Source organism: Sorex araneus, chromosome 1, assembly GCF_027595985.1.
Source record: "Sorex araneus isolate mSorAra2 chromosome 1, mSorAra2.pri, whole genome shotgun sequence".
Taxonomy (NCBI): Eukaryota; Metazoa; Chordata; class Mammalia; order Eulipotyphla; family Soricidae; genus Sorex; species Sorex araneus.
This window is the reverse complement of record NC_073302.1, coordinates 231319745-231332399: the sequence shown is the minus strand read 5'-3', so window position 1 is coordinate 231332399 and position 12655 is coordinate 231319745. Positions and strand designations below refer to the sequence as shown.

At 38.0% G+C, this 12655-nt stretch overlaps 1 protein-coding gene across 1 annotated transcript in view; it reads right to left on the bottom strand.

Moving 5' to 3' along the window:
* The window catches only part of STPG2 (sperm tail PG-rich repeat containing 2), a 204935-nt gene that overhangs the window by 114221 nt on the left and 78059 nt on the right, over positions 1-12655 (bottom strand). The gene's annotated exons all lie outside the window — the stretch shown is intronic.

The following is a 12655-nucleotide window of genomic DNA, read 5'->3' as shown; positions in this document are numbered from 1 at the left end:
CCCAGTTCTCCTCGTAGACCTCAAAGTCCTATCTTTCATTATACTCTCTTCCTCAACTCTACATAGTCTCATAGTCCTTTACTTTGTCATCATCATCATCTGGTTCTCCTTCTAGTCCCAAGGTCTCCAAAGTCTCAGTTTGTTGTGCCCAAATTTCAGATCCCCAGTTCCAGAGCGACCAAGTCCACACATGATAATGCAAAAGCAAAGGAACTAAATTGCTAGCTCAAGCTAGGGTCCAAGTCTCATCCAACACAGCAGAGTCTTGACAAGGACCCTGATTCTAAATCACAAGTGGTTTATATAGGTTTCAAAGGTAAGCAAGAACTATGGTAAAGTGGTCAGGCAACAGTTAAAAAAGTTTCCAGTAACAGTTTATGGTTACATTCTCTATCATTTCTAGCACATTGTGGTTGATTGAGCCCACTTGCTGGGCCCAGGAACTTTCCAGGTGGGGTCAGGCTGGCTAGCTACGCATTGTTTGATTTCTGGGAAATCAAAACTGTTCCAGTCCCATGAACTGAACCTGAGACTACTTGAATTTGCTGATTCCTGCCGCCTGTTCTGGCATCTGCTTCCCCATTACAAGTTCTCCTCCTTGTCTTCAACATCTCATCATCAACTTTCTAGTCCCCAATGTCTAGTCCTCAGTGTTTAGTCTTCAGCATCTAGTTCTGACTTTCTCGTCCCCAACATCTAGTCTTCAATGTCTTCAACGTCTTCTTCCCTCTTACCCCTTACAGCATAGTTTTATAGAAATCATGAAGGGTGGGGATACAAAGGTGGGGTTGAACATTATCATAACAGCAAGGATATGTAAAGCCTCTCCTTCGGGAAATTAACTCAAGGACAAAATCTTATCAGCACTCCAGATTACTAGGAGATCCACTCAAGGCGGAATTCCATCAAGGGTCTGTTGCTTTCTCCTTCCCTCAGCTAGTAATCCATTTCAACAGTCATAGTAAATTTACTTCTTATAGTATCTTTAGCAATATCATTTTGTGTAAACACAGTAATAGATATATAAAGTTTAAAGGTTGGCTCTTCCTGGGGACATCTCACTATATATTCCAGACCACAGTCCTCAGGTCAGGTTAGTCTTTCCTAACCCCAGCAGGATCTTTATTCAGTTAGTTCTTCTTGGGTCATGACAGAGTTTGTCCATGACAGTGCTCTTAACTTATAGTTAAGTATTATGACTCTTGGCCTGGACCATTTCAATGCTAGGGTAGCTTACAACTTGCCCTGTGTCCATCCAGTCCCTTGTTGGGACACTGCTTTTGGAGTGGTAGAAACTAAGGGAAACTGAGGCTTAAGTCAAGTAAATATGGATGCTCAGGAGTAAATATTATTTTGGAGTCAATTAACTCCCATGTTACAAAGCATAGCATCAATTGCCTTACTGTGTCTATACAAAAAGAACACGCAAATGACATAAAAACAATAGAGTATTATTAGTGCCTGATGGAATTGGCTGTGCCTCATTTGCACTGTTGTGGGAGTGCCTCAATAAACCTTAAGCTCCCTGCAGGAGGAGCAAGGACAACCCAATGTTATCCAACAAGTAGGTTTTTTTTTTGGGGGGGGGGCAGGGGTGGGGTGGAGGGGGGTCCCAAGTGGTACTTAGGCGATCCAGAGATTTTCAGTCAAACTGACAATGAAGAGCAATTGTGCTATTCCAGTCCCTCAGTGCCAGGAAATATTACCCAGATCACCTAGACAGAATTCAGAGGCCTCCAAATCCACATCCAGTGGTGATCAGGAAACCACACAGATCAAAAAAGTCTTAGCCACATGTACTTATCTTCAATCACTAAAAAATTATGCCTGGCATAATTTAATAAATTTTAGCCAATGTTGTTTATCTGATCTACAGACATGAAAATAATTTAATATGATTAGTAAGAGTATAAATAGAACTGTCTCCAACACATACCTTCTTTTCCCATGGGGTACTATTAATACTTTAATAGCATTAAAGAGAACACATGACAAAATGACTGAAGATAATATTAAATTTTTATTAACCTATTATGTACTTGTAAGACATTCTTTAGATTTTAGGTCTTCTTTGGTTAATCATTATTTTTTATTGACTTGCCTAATAGTGCCGTGTATTTGCTGGATTTTTAGGAGAATAAAAAAGAAAATTCAAGGGAAAGACAGAACAGATAAATTATTCTATCCAACAAGGAATTACTTTATCCAATATCATGAAAGTTATGAAATGTCAAAACAGAAAATAACAGTGAAAAATAGGTAGTAAAGACTATTTATATTGAAATTTAAATATAAAAGAAACATTTTGGGGAAGACAGATGAAATAGCATTTCTATCATATAAAAGTACATACAAAGATCATTGGAAGTTAGTAAAACATAATTTCTAGAAAAATAAAAAGCATGTGAAAATACTCTGAAGAATAAGTAGAACTTCAGAATCATAAAGTAATTCAATATTTATCTCTGTAAGAAACCATCTCACTCTCTTCCAGATAAACTGCATCTTATGGCATTTCTACAGCAATGTACAAAACCTTCCAGCCCCACATATCTACTTCAATTTCTCCACATTGTAACAAAAACTTGTTTTTTTTCTATTTTATTATTATAGCAATCTTGGTATATGTATCACATTCTCATTGATGATTTTTATTTGTATTTTCTTAATGGATACTGCTGCTGGACATCAATTTACTTTTGAGGAATTCTTTGAGCTAAGCCTAAGTTTTGACACATTTATAATATTTATTGATTTTTTATTTTTCAGTATATACTTTAAGATGTAAATCTGTTACTACTAAAAAAGAAAGTAAAAATAGAGCTGGAGTTATCAGTTCAGAGGCTACTTTAAAAATCCAGTAGGAAAGTAGTGCTTTCTTTTAGTCAAGAATGTTGTGATGATGGCAACACATTATTTATTACAACCTCAATCATAATAGTCTCAATAAGTTGTCTTAAAAGTTAGTCATCAAAAATTCTTCCTAGTTCTATAAATTCAAATCTTACCTCACATTAATAAGATAAAGTCTATTTCTCCTGCTCCTGCTATGTTAAACAAGGCCACTCAACACGCATAACATGTGGAGCCTTCATGGTATTTGATGACAAAGAATGTTGTATTTTAATGCAAGGACATTGTAGTCAAGAACTTTGTTACTTTTTCTGTAATAAACGATGTGTCAAAGCATTGCTATTAGGAGCTATGAATCTTCTTTAGCAATAAAATCCTGTCTGTCATTGCTAGTGCAGTCATGAAAGATACAAAATTATTACAAGACACTATATTTTAGGGTGATTGGATGTCCAGCAATACAATAATAGAAAAAAAGCTGACACTTACTAAATGCCTGTTATTTAACAAACATGATTTCAAGTTATATATGAGGAAACTGTCACACACAATATAATTTCCAAAGAAAATTAGTTTCCAAGTGGATTAAATAAACACCCAGTCCCACTTATCACATCCATTTCCACAGCAATCTTCCCTATAGGGGTGACTATTTAACACAACCATGGTTAGGGAATATAGGAAACTATGATGAAGAGAAAATAAAATCCAGAGAATAATTGGCACAATTTTTAAATGTATTTTTGTAGTTCTGTAAAGCTTAAAAGAGGCGGTGCAGTAATTTATGAAACTCAGCATGGAGAGTTTAAACTATAAAAAACATTAGAAATATCAGGGCAGTTTGGAAATTTGGAAATAATTGGTAGTTTCTATGTGGTACTTGAATCCAGGAAACTAAATCCATTTTCTAGATAAATTTTATAAAGACACTAGATAAGATATGGCAACGGTGAAAGGAATTGGACTTTCTATCAGAGGATGCATTGTTGAAAGTAGGTATGGTTATATGCATGATATCCTATAAGCAACAGTATTATAAACCACAGTTCCCGAAAGGGAAAAAAGGAATAATGAAAAAGTGCCTACCATAAAGGCAAGTTGGGACAAGGCTTGGGAAGGACACTGGGGTAAAGGGGTTGGTGTTAGAACATTGTACTCCTGAAAATAAATCATTAATAACTTTGTTAACTTTATAATTTATGGTGATTCTATTTTTTAAAACAATAAGTTTCTCAATGTAACAATAAGTCTCTCAAAGAGAGACGTTACTGGTGCCCGATTGAACAAATCGATGAGCAACGGGATGACAGTGACAGTGACAGGTTATTTTATGTGCTTTTCTTTATCATATTGTTACTATATTATTGCATGACACAAATATTAATTAAAATTAACATATATTTATATAAATAACCAATTTATAATTATACTGCCACTAATTTTTAATGGCATATTTTAATTCATGAACTATTCAAAACTTTAGTTTTTATTTTATTCCTTTCTTTAGTTTTTGTTTTAATAAATTTTAGGTCATTTATCTTATTCTTCAGCTAATGCCTAGATTAAAGATTTTTAAAAAAACATTAATGAATATTCTACTTTAATTAAAATTATCTACTCTAGAGGCTCAGATATCTCAATAATCTGAGCATATGTTTGCATACTTGTGGCCTGGTTTAGATCTCTGGCATCACATGATCTCCCAAGAATGATTGAATGCACCCCTGATCATAGAGCAGTTAATAGTCCCTAAGTACCACAATGTATGATTCCCCAAACAAAAGTTAAATTTAAATTGAAAAAATAAAATAAAACTATTCAAATTCCTAAAAATAAGACATATTCAGCATCTCTTTTTCTATTGTCATTGTTTTTGTTTTTGGCGATGCTCAGGGGTCACCCCTGGCTCTGCACTCCAGAATTACTTCTGGCAGTGCTTTGGGTACCATATGGGATGCTGAGGTTTCATCCTCAACCCAGACTGGCAACATGCAAGGCAATTATTTTACTCACTATACTGTCTCTCCAGCCTCTCTAGTTTCATCTTAAAATAACTAAACAATTATAATAATTATACATTTTGTAAAAATTAAAATTTGTATTTCATATTAAATTTTCAGTTATGATTTTGCCATATGAGTGTAGTTGAACATATTCTTAATTTTAAAAAATATTTTATTGAAAATTTAATTATTTTTAATAATTATGTTCCAGATATAGTTAACTACGTAATTTATTCAACCATGGTTACTCATTGGACAATATGTCATTTACTGTACAATAACAACAGAGAATATAGAAAAATGTGTCTATTTTGTGTTGCAATGCACTGTGGCACTGCACTGTAGTACTGTCCCATTGTTCATCCATTTGCTAAGCGGGCACTAGTAACATCTCCATTGTGAGACTTGTTACTGTTTTTGGCATATTGAATATGGGTAGCTTGCCAGGCTCTGCTGTGCAGGCAGGATACTCTCGGTAGCTTGCCGGGCTCTCCAAGAGGGACTCCAGCCTCCAGTTGCAATATGGAAACGTAAATTTAGATTCACTTATAAAATTACTTTCTTATTTGTTTCTTTTTATTTTTTTAACTTGAGGATTTTTCGTTTTTAATTTTTTTTTATTAGTGAATCGCTGTGAGACAAAGTTACAGACTTACAGGTTTTCATGCTTACGTTTCAGTCATACAATGATCAAGTACCCATCTCTCCACCAGTGCCCATTTTCCACCACCAAGGGTTCCAGCATCCCCCCCACCACCCCCACCCAGTCCCCTTGACCCCAGTCTGCCTCTGTGGCAGGGCGTTCCCATTTGCTCGCTCTCTCTGTTTGGGTGTTGTGGTTTGCTGCGAAGCTATTAAGTAGGCATCATGTTCGGTCTATAGTCTATTTTCAGCTGGTATCTTTCATCACCAGTGGGCCCACCTAGGACCCTTTGCTTGGTGATCCCATCTCTATCAGACCTGCTTCTTCACCTAGCATGTGAGGTCAACTTCCAAGCTGTGGAGTACTCCTCTTGATACTTATCTCTACTATTCTTGGGTGTTAGTCTCCCATTCTGCTACTTAATATTCCACAAATGAGTGCAATCTTTCTGTGTCTGTCCCTCTCTTTCTGACTTTCACTTAACATGATACTTTCCATGTTGATCCACCTATATGCAAATTTCATGACTTCATATTTTCTAAGAGCTGCATAGTATTGCATTGTGTAGATCTACCAAAGTTTAACAAGTCATCTGTTCTCGGGCACTTGGGTTTTTTCCAGGTTCTGGCTATTGTGAACAGTGCTGCAATGAACATATAAGTGCAGATGTCACTTTTACTATACATTTTTTCATCTCCAGGATATATTCCAAGGAGTGGTACTGCTGGGTCAAATAGGAGCTCAATTTCTAATTTTTTGAGGAGCATCCATACGGTTTTCAAAAAGGGCTGAACCAGTTGGCATTCCCACCAGTAATGAAGGAGAGTCCCTTTCTCCCCACATCCGCTCCAACACCGATCACTTTTGATCTTTTAGATGTGGGCCAGTCTCTGTGGTGTGAGATGGTATCTCATTGTTGTTTTGATCTGCATCTCCCTGATGATGAGTGATGAGGAGAATTTTTTCATGTGTCCTTTAGCCATTTGGATTTCTTCCTTGAGAAAGTTTCTGTTCAGTTCATCACCCCATTTTCTGATGGGGTTGGATGTTTCCTTCTTGTGGAGTTTAATCAGTGCCTTGACATCAACCTCTTATACGATGGGTATTGGGTGAATATCCTTTCCCACTCTGTAGACTGTCTTTGTATTCTGATCGCTGTATTTTTTGAGATATAGAAGCTTCTCAGTTTAAGATAGTCTGATTTTTTCTCTCTGTTTCCACTTGCTTGGTCAGTGGTGAGTCCTCTTTAAAGATACCTGTAGCTACAATATCGTGGAGGGTTTTGCAGACCTTCTCTTCAAAGTACCTTATAGATTCTGGTCTAATGTTGAGGTCTTAATCCATTTCTGACTTTGGTGCATGGTGTTAGGTATAAGTCTGAGCCCATTTTTTTGCATGTAGCTGTCCAGTGTTGCCAGCACCATTTGTTAAAGAGGATTTCCTTGCTCCAGTTTACATTTCTTGCTCCCTTATCAAAGATTAGATGATCATATATTTGAGAATGTATGTCAGGATATTCCACCCTGTTCCATTGGTCTACTGCTCTGCCTTTGTTCCAGTACCATGCAGTTTTATTTATTACCGCTTTGTAGTAGAGCTTGAGGTTGGGTAAGGTGATGCCTCCCATCTTCCTTTTCCCCAAAATTGCTTTAGCTATTCTTGGGGTTTTTTTGTTCCATATGAATTTTAGGAGTGTTTGGTCCACTTCCTTGAAGAATGTCATGGATATCCTTATAGGGATTGCATTGAATCTGTATAATACTTTGGGAAGTATTGCCATATGACAATGTTAATTTTCCCAATTCATGAACAGGGGATGTGCTTCTATTTCCTCTTGTCCTCTTTTATTTCGTGAAGTAACATTTTGTAATTTTCTCTGTACAGTCCTTCACCTTAGTTGATTCCGAGGTACTTGATTTTCTGATGCATGATTGTGAATGGGGTTGCTTTTTTCATATCACTTTCTTCTCTGTTAATATTTGCATATAAGAAAGCCATGACTTTTGGGTATTGATTTTTTAGCCTGCGACTTTACTATACGAGTCTATTTCTTAGAGGCATTTCTTGGTAGAGGCCTTGGGGTTCTCTAAATATATCAAATCATCTGCGAATAGTGAGAGCGTGATTTCTTCCTTTCCTATCTGGTGTAGGAAAAAGCCCTTAATGTCTTTTTCCTACCTAATTGCTATTGCAAGAACTTCCAGTACTATATTGAATAGAAGTGGTGAGAGTGGGCATCATTGCCTTGTCCCTAATCTTAGAGGGAAGGCCCTTAGTTTTTCCCCATTGAGGATAATGCTTGCTATAGGCTTGTGGTAGATGGCTTTAACTGTATTGAGGAAGCTGCTTCTATACCCATTTTGGCAAGCGTTTTCATCATAAATGGGTGCTGGAACTTGTCAAATGCTTTCTCTGCATCTATTGATATGATCATATGGTTTTAATCTTTTCTTTTGTTGATATGTTGGATTATATTGATTGACTTCCAAATGCTGAACCATCCTTGCATATCCGGGATGAATCCCACTTGCTCGTGGTGTATGATCTTTATGATGAATTGCTGGATTCTATTCACTAATATTTTGTTGAGGATCTTCACATCCGTGTTCATCAGAGATATTGACCTGCAGTTTTCTTTTTTTCTGGTGTCTCTGTTTGCTTTTGGTATTAGGGTTATATGTGCCTCAAAGAAACTGTTTGGGAGTGTTTCTATTTCCTTGATTTTCTGGAAAAGCTTGAGAAGAACTGGCAATAGGTCCTCTTTAAATATTTGGAAGAATTCACTATTGAATCCATCTGGACCTGGACTTTTGTTTCTGGGGAAACTTTTGATTACAGTTTCAATTTCCTTGAATATAATGGGTCTACTTAGCTATTCCAAATCATCTTTATTCAGCCTTGGAAGGCTATAAAAATCCAGGAATTTTTCCATTTCTTCTGGATTCTCTTGTTTCGTGGTGTACAGACTTTCAAAGTAGTCTCCGATGATCTTTTTAATTTATTTGGTTTCTGTTGTGATGTCCCCTTTTTCATTTCTGATTTGGTTTATTAGAGTTCCCTCTCTCCCTTTCTTTGTGAGTCTTGGTAGTGGTTTATCAATCCTATATATTTTCTCAAAGAACCAGCTCTTAGATTCATTTATCTTTTGGATTGTTTTTTGGGTTTCCATATCATTGATTTCTGCTCTAAGTTTTATTATTTCTTTTCTTCTGCCCGGTGTGGGCTTGTTTTGTTGGCCCTTTTCTAAGGTCTTGAGCTGTGAGGTCAGGTTATTTATGTGGGCCCTTTCTTCCTTCCTGGGATATGCTTGCAGAGCTATAAATTTTCCCCCTAACACAGCTTTAGCTTCGTCCCACGGTTCTGGTAGCTCGTGTCTCCATTCTCATTTGTTTCCAGGTACCTTTTGATTTCTTCCTTGATTTCTTCCCTGACCTACTCATTATTCAACATTGAGTTGTTTAATTTTCAGGTGTATGGTTTGATCCTCTGAGTCTGTGCATGATTAACTTCTATCTTCAGTGCGTCATGGTCTGAGAAGATAGTTGATACAATTTCTATCTTCCTGATTCTATAGAGGTATGCTTTGTGGCCCAGCGCATGATCTATTTTGGAGAATGTTCTGTGTGCACTGGAAAAGAATATGTATTCTTTTTTATGGGGATGCAAAGCCCTGTATAGATGTATTAACTCTCTCTCTTCTATTTCTTCCTTCAAGGCCAGTGTTTCCTTGCTAAGTTTTGATCTTGTTGTTCTATCCAGAGGTGATAAGGCGGTGTTGAAGTCTCCAACTACTATTGTGTTGCTAGCGATGTCCTTTCTAAAATCTGTTAGCAGTTGTTTTAAGTATTTCGTTGGTCCCTCATTAGGTGCATATACGTTTAGGAGTGTGAGTTATTCCTGCTGTACATATCCCTTGATTAGTAAAAAATGGCCTTCGCTGTCCCTTCTAATCTTTTTCAACCTGAAATCTATATTGTCCAATACTAGTATGCTGGCTTTTTTGACGGCTTGAAGGATTGTTTTCCATCCTTTGACTTTGAGTCTGTGTTTGCTCTGACCATTCAGATGTGTTTCTTATAGGCAGCAGAATGTTGGTTTCAGTTTCTGGATCCATTTCGCCACTCTGTGTCTCTTGATGGGTGCGTTTAGACAAGATTATTGTCGTAGAGTTTTGTGCCATCTTTCTGTAGGAGTTTGTTGTGCTTGTAGGGGTTTTTCTTTTCTTATAGGAGCCCCTTTAGTCCTTCTTTTAAGTTTGGTTTTGAGTCTATGAAGTTCCTGAGCTGTTGTTTATTCATGAAATTGTGTATGGTTCCTTTGAGTTTGAGTGAAAGTTTGGCCAGATAAAGTATTCGTGGTGAGGCGTTCACTTCATTGAGTTTTTTCACTATATCCCACCACTGGCTTCTGGCTTAGAGGGTTTCCTCTGATAAGTCTGCTGTGAGTCTGAGGGGTGCTTCCTTGTATGTATTTCTTTTTTTTTTTTTTTGACCTTGCTGCTTGCAGTATTGTGTCCCTATCCGTGGCATCCATCATTCTGACTATGATATGTCTTGGAGTCTTTTTATTAGGGTCTCTTCTAGTTGGCACCCTTCGAGCTCCTAGGATCTGGACATCTGTATTATCCAGCTCTGGGAACTTTTCAGCAATTTCTTTAACCATGGCTTTCTCATTAGGGTTGCCTCCCTGTCCTTCTGCATTGATTCTTATGTTATTCCTCTTGGCATCATCCCTTAAGTCTCTGATTCGCCCTAGAGCTATTTTGAGGTCGTTTCCAATTGTTTGTTGTAGCCTGTGGGCTTTCTGCTGCTCATCTTCAAGCTCACTAATTCTATCTTCAGCTGTAGCCATTTTATTGTTGAGGGCTCCCACTGTGTTTTTTATTTTGTCTACAGTGTCTTTTACATTTCTGAATGTACTTTCTTATTCCTGCTCATTTCTTCCCGTAATTTCTTCGCTGACTGTTCCACTATTTATTTAAGTTCTATGAGCAGTCTCAGAATTTCTTCTCTGAGTTCTTTATCGGAGAATCATGTTTGTGGGAAACCCCTGCTGAGGCTTCTGGACTCTTTTCTTTGTCCTCTCCTTGGTGTGGGGATTCGGGCTGTTTCTTCATGCTGTCATGGTTGTATGGAGGTGGGAACCTTCCAGTTCACTAGAGCTAATCTCTCTTTTTGTGAGGTTTCAATATTTTGGTGCAATTAGAGTAGGCTAATGGCTTATTTGCCTTTTGTGTTTGAGGTAGTTGGGGAGAGCTTCACAAAGTTAGGTAGTGGGGATTGAGACGTCTGTCAAGTATACTAAAACGGGGGAAAATAACTGGGGCCACAAGTGGCCACAGCCCCCAGAGACCACGTCCCCTGCAGTGGAGGCCACACCCACTACCACAGAGGCCACGCCCCTTCTGGCTGTTGGACACTGGGTTGAATTCGGGTCCTGGAGCCCCAGTAGGGAGCGTATGGTCTTGGAGGGCTGGGGTGCTCAGTGAGGGGAGCGGGCACATCTGAATGAGGAAGCAGGAAGTGCAGGGTCAGAAGCAGCTGCAGCGTGTGGGGGGGCGGGGGTCCCTGCCCGCTGGATGCTGGTTTGAGATCAGGTTCTGGGGCTGCGAGCGCGTGGGCACGGAAGGCTGGGATGCTCAGTCTCATTTGTTTCTGGTCTCAGGGAACAAATGTGCTCTATGTGATTTTTAAGAAATTGAAGTCATTTAAGCAGAACTAAATAAAATATACTAAGAACAAAGAAATGATTTGAAAAGTAACTGTATTAATCAATAATAGTATTATTGGCATCACTTGGTCTTAGTTTATTTTACATATGAATGAGAAAATTAAATAACTGATAGAATTTATTTTGTAGATATAGTACTATACTAGTTATCTATCATATGTTCAGCAAGAGAAATATAAAACAAAATAGCACTCTTCTGTAAAACTAGACAAAGATATCAGAAAAGTTAAAATTCTAATGTAAGCTAGAAGTTTATCAATTTAGAATACAGTGTTGTTGTATGCAATTTCAACCAGTCAAACATCATTGTCACTGTCATCCCCGTTGCTCATCAATTTGCTTGAGTGGGCACCAGTAAAGTCTCCATTGTGAGACTCATTGTTACTGTTTTTGGCATATCAAATATGCCACGGGGAGCTTGCCAGGCTCTGGCATGTGAGTGAGATACTCTTGGTAGCTTGCTTGGCTCTCTGAGGGGGTGGAGAAAATGAACCCGGGTCAGCTGAATGCAAGGCAAATGCCCTACCACTGTGCTATCTCTCCAGCCCAATGGTGTTGGATTTCAACCCTAAGTGTTTTAGGCTACATTAATGAATCGCCTCTTTCTTCTCCTAGGGAAGTTTAACAAGACCTTGATAACATCCCTAATTTAGCTAAAGCCTATCTTCAACCTTTCCTTTGTGTTGGATATTAACCCTAAGTGCTTTAGGTTTCATCAGTGAGTTGCCACTTTCTTCCTCCCAGAGAAGTTCAACATGCTCTTGCTAGCATCCCTAACTTAAAGTTTATTTTTAATCTTTCCCTTGTATTTTACCTCTCATTGTCACAGTTCCCCAAGTCAGTCTTGAATATTTGTAAGCCAAAACTCTCTGGTAATTCTGAGTTTGTATTTGTACTGCTTTGTATTTGAAGTTCTGTATATTTGTACCTGCTTTTCTATTTCCCCTATAGTCTTTTTATATTTTACTATAGAGCAATGTTCTTTGGTTAAACACAGAAAGACCATTATTGCTATGCTCCTAATATTTGGGAGTTGACTGACTCTGAAATGTATTGGCTCCTGGGCATAATTATTTGGTCATAATTACTTGACTCAGGTTTCAGTTTTTGTAGTTCCTAACACTTCCAAAAGGGAGGTCCCGCTGTGGGAATGGGATGGACCCGGGGCGAGTGGCAAAGCTACATCAAAATGGGACATTCTAGAAAGCATAAATGCATGGTCTTGATGCAAAATGTTACAACCTAAGAGACAGGACCCCCATGGGGAAGGACAAGCTTCTGACCTGAGGACTTAGTCTGGGATTTACGGTAAAAGCTTTGCTCTCAGAGCCCAGAGAACTAAGTGTTTAAAAGCCTTGCTTGCTCTGAGCCCAGAGAACTAAGTATTTGGATCTTTGTCTCTTACTGTGTTTATCCAAATAACTGC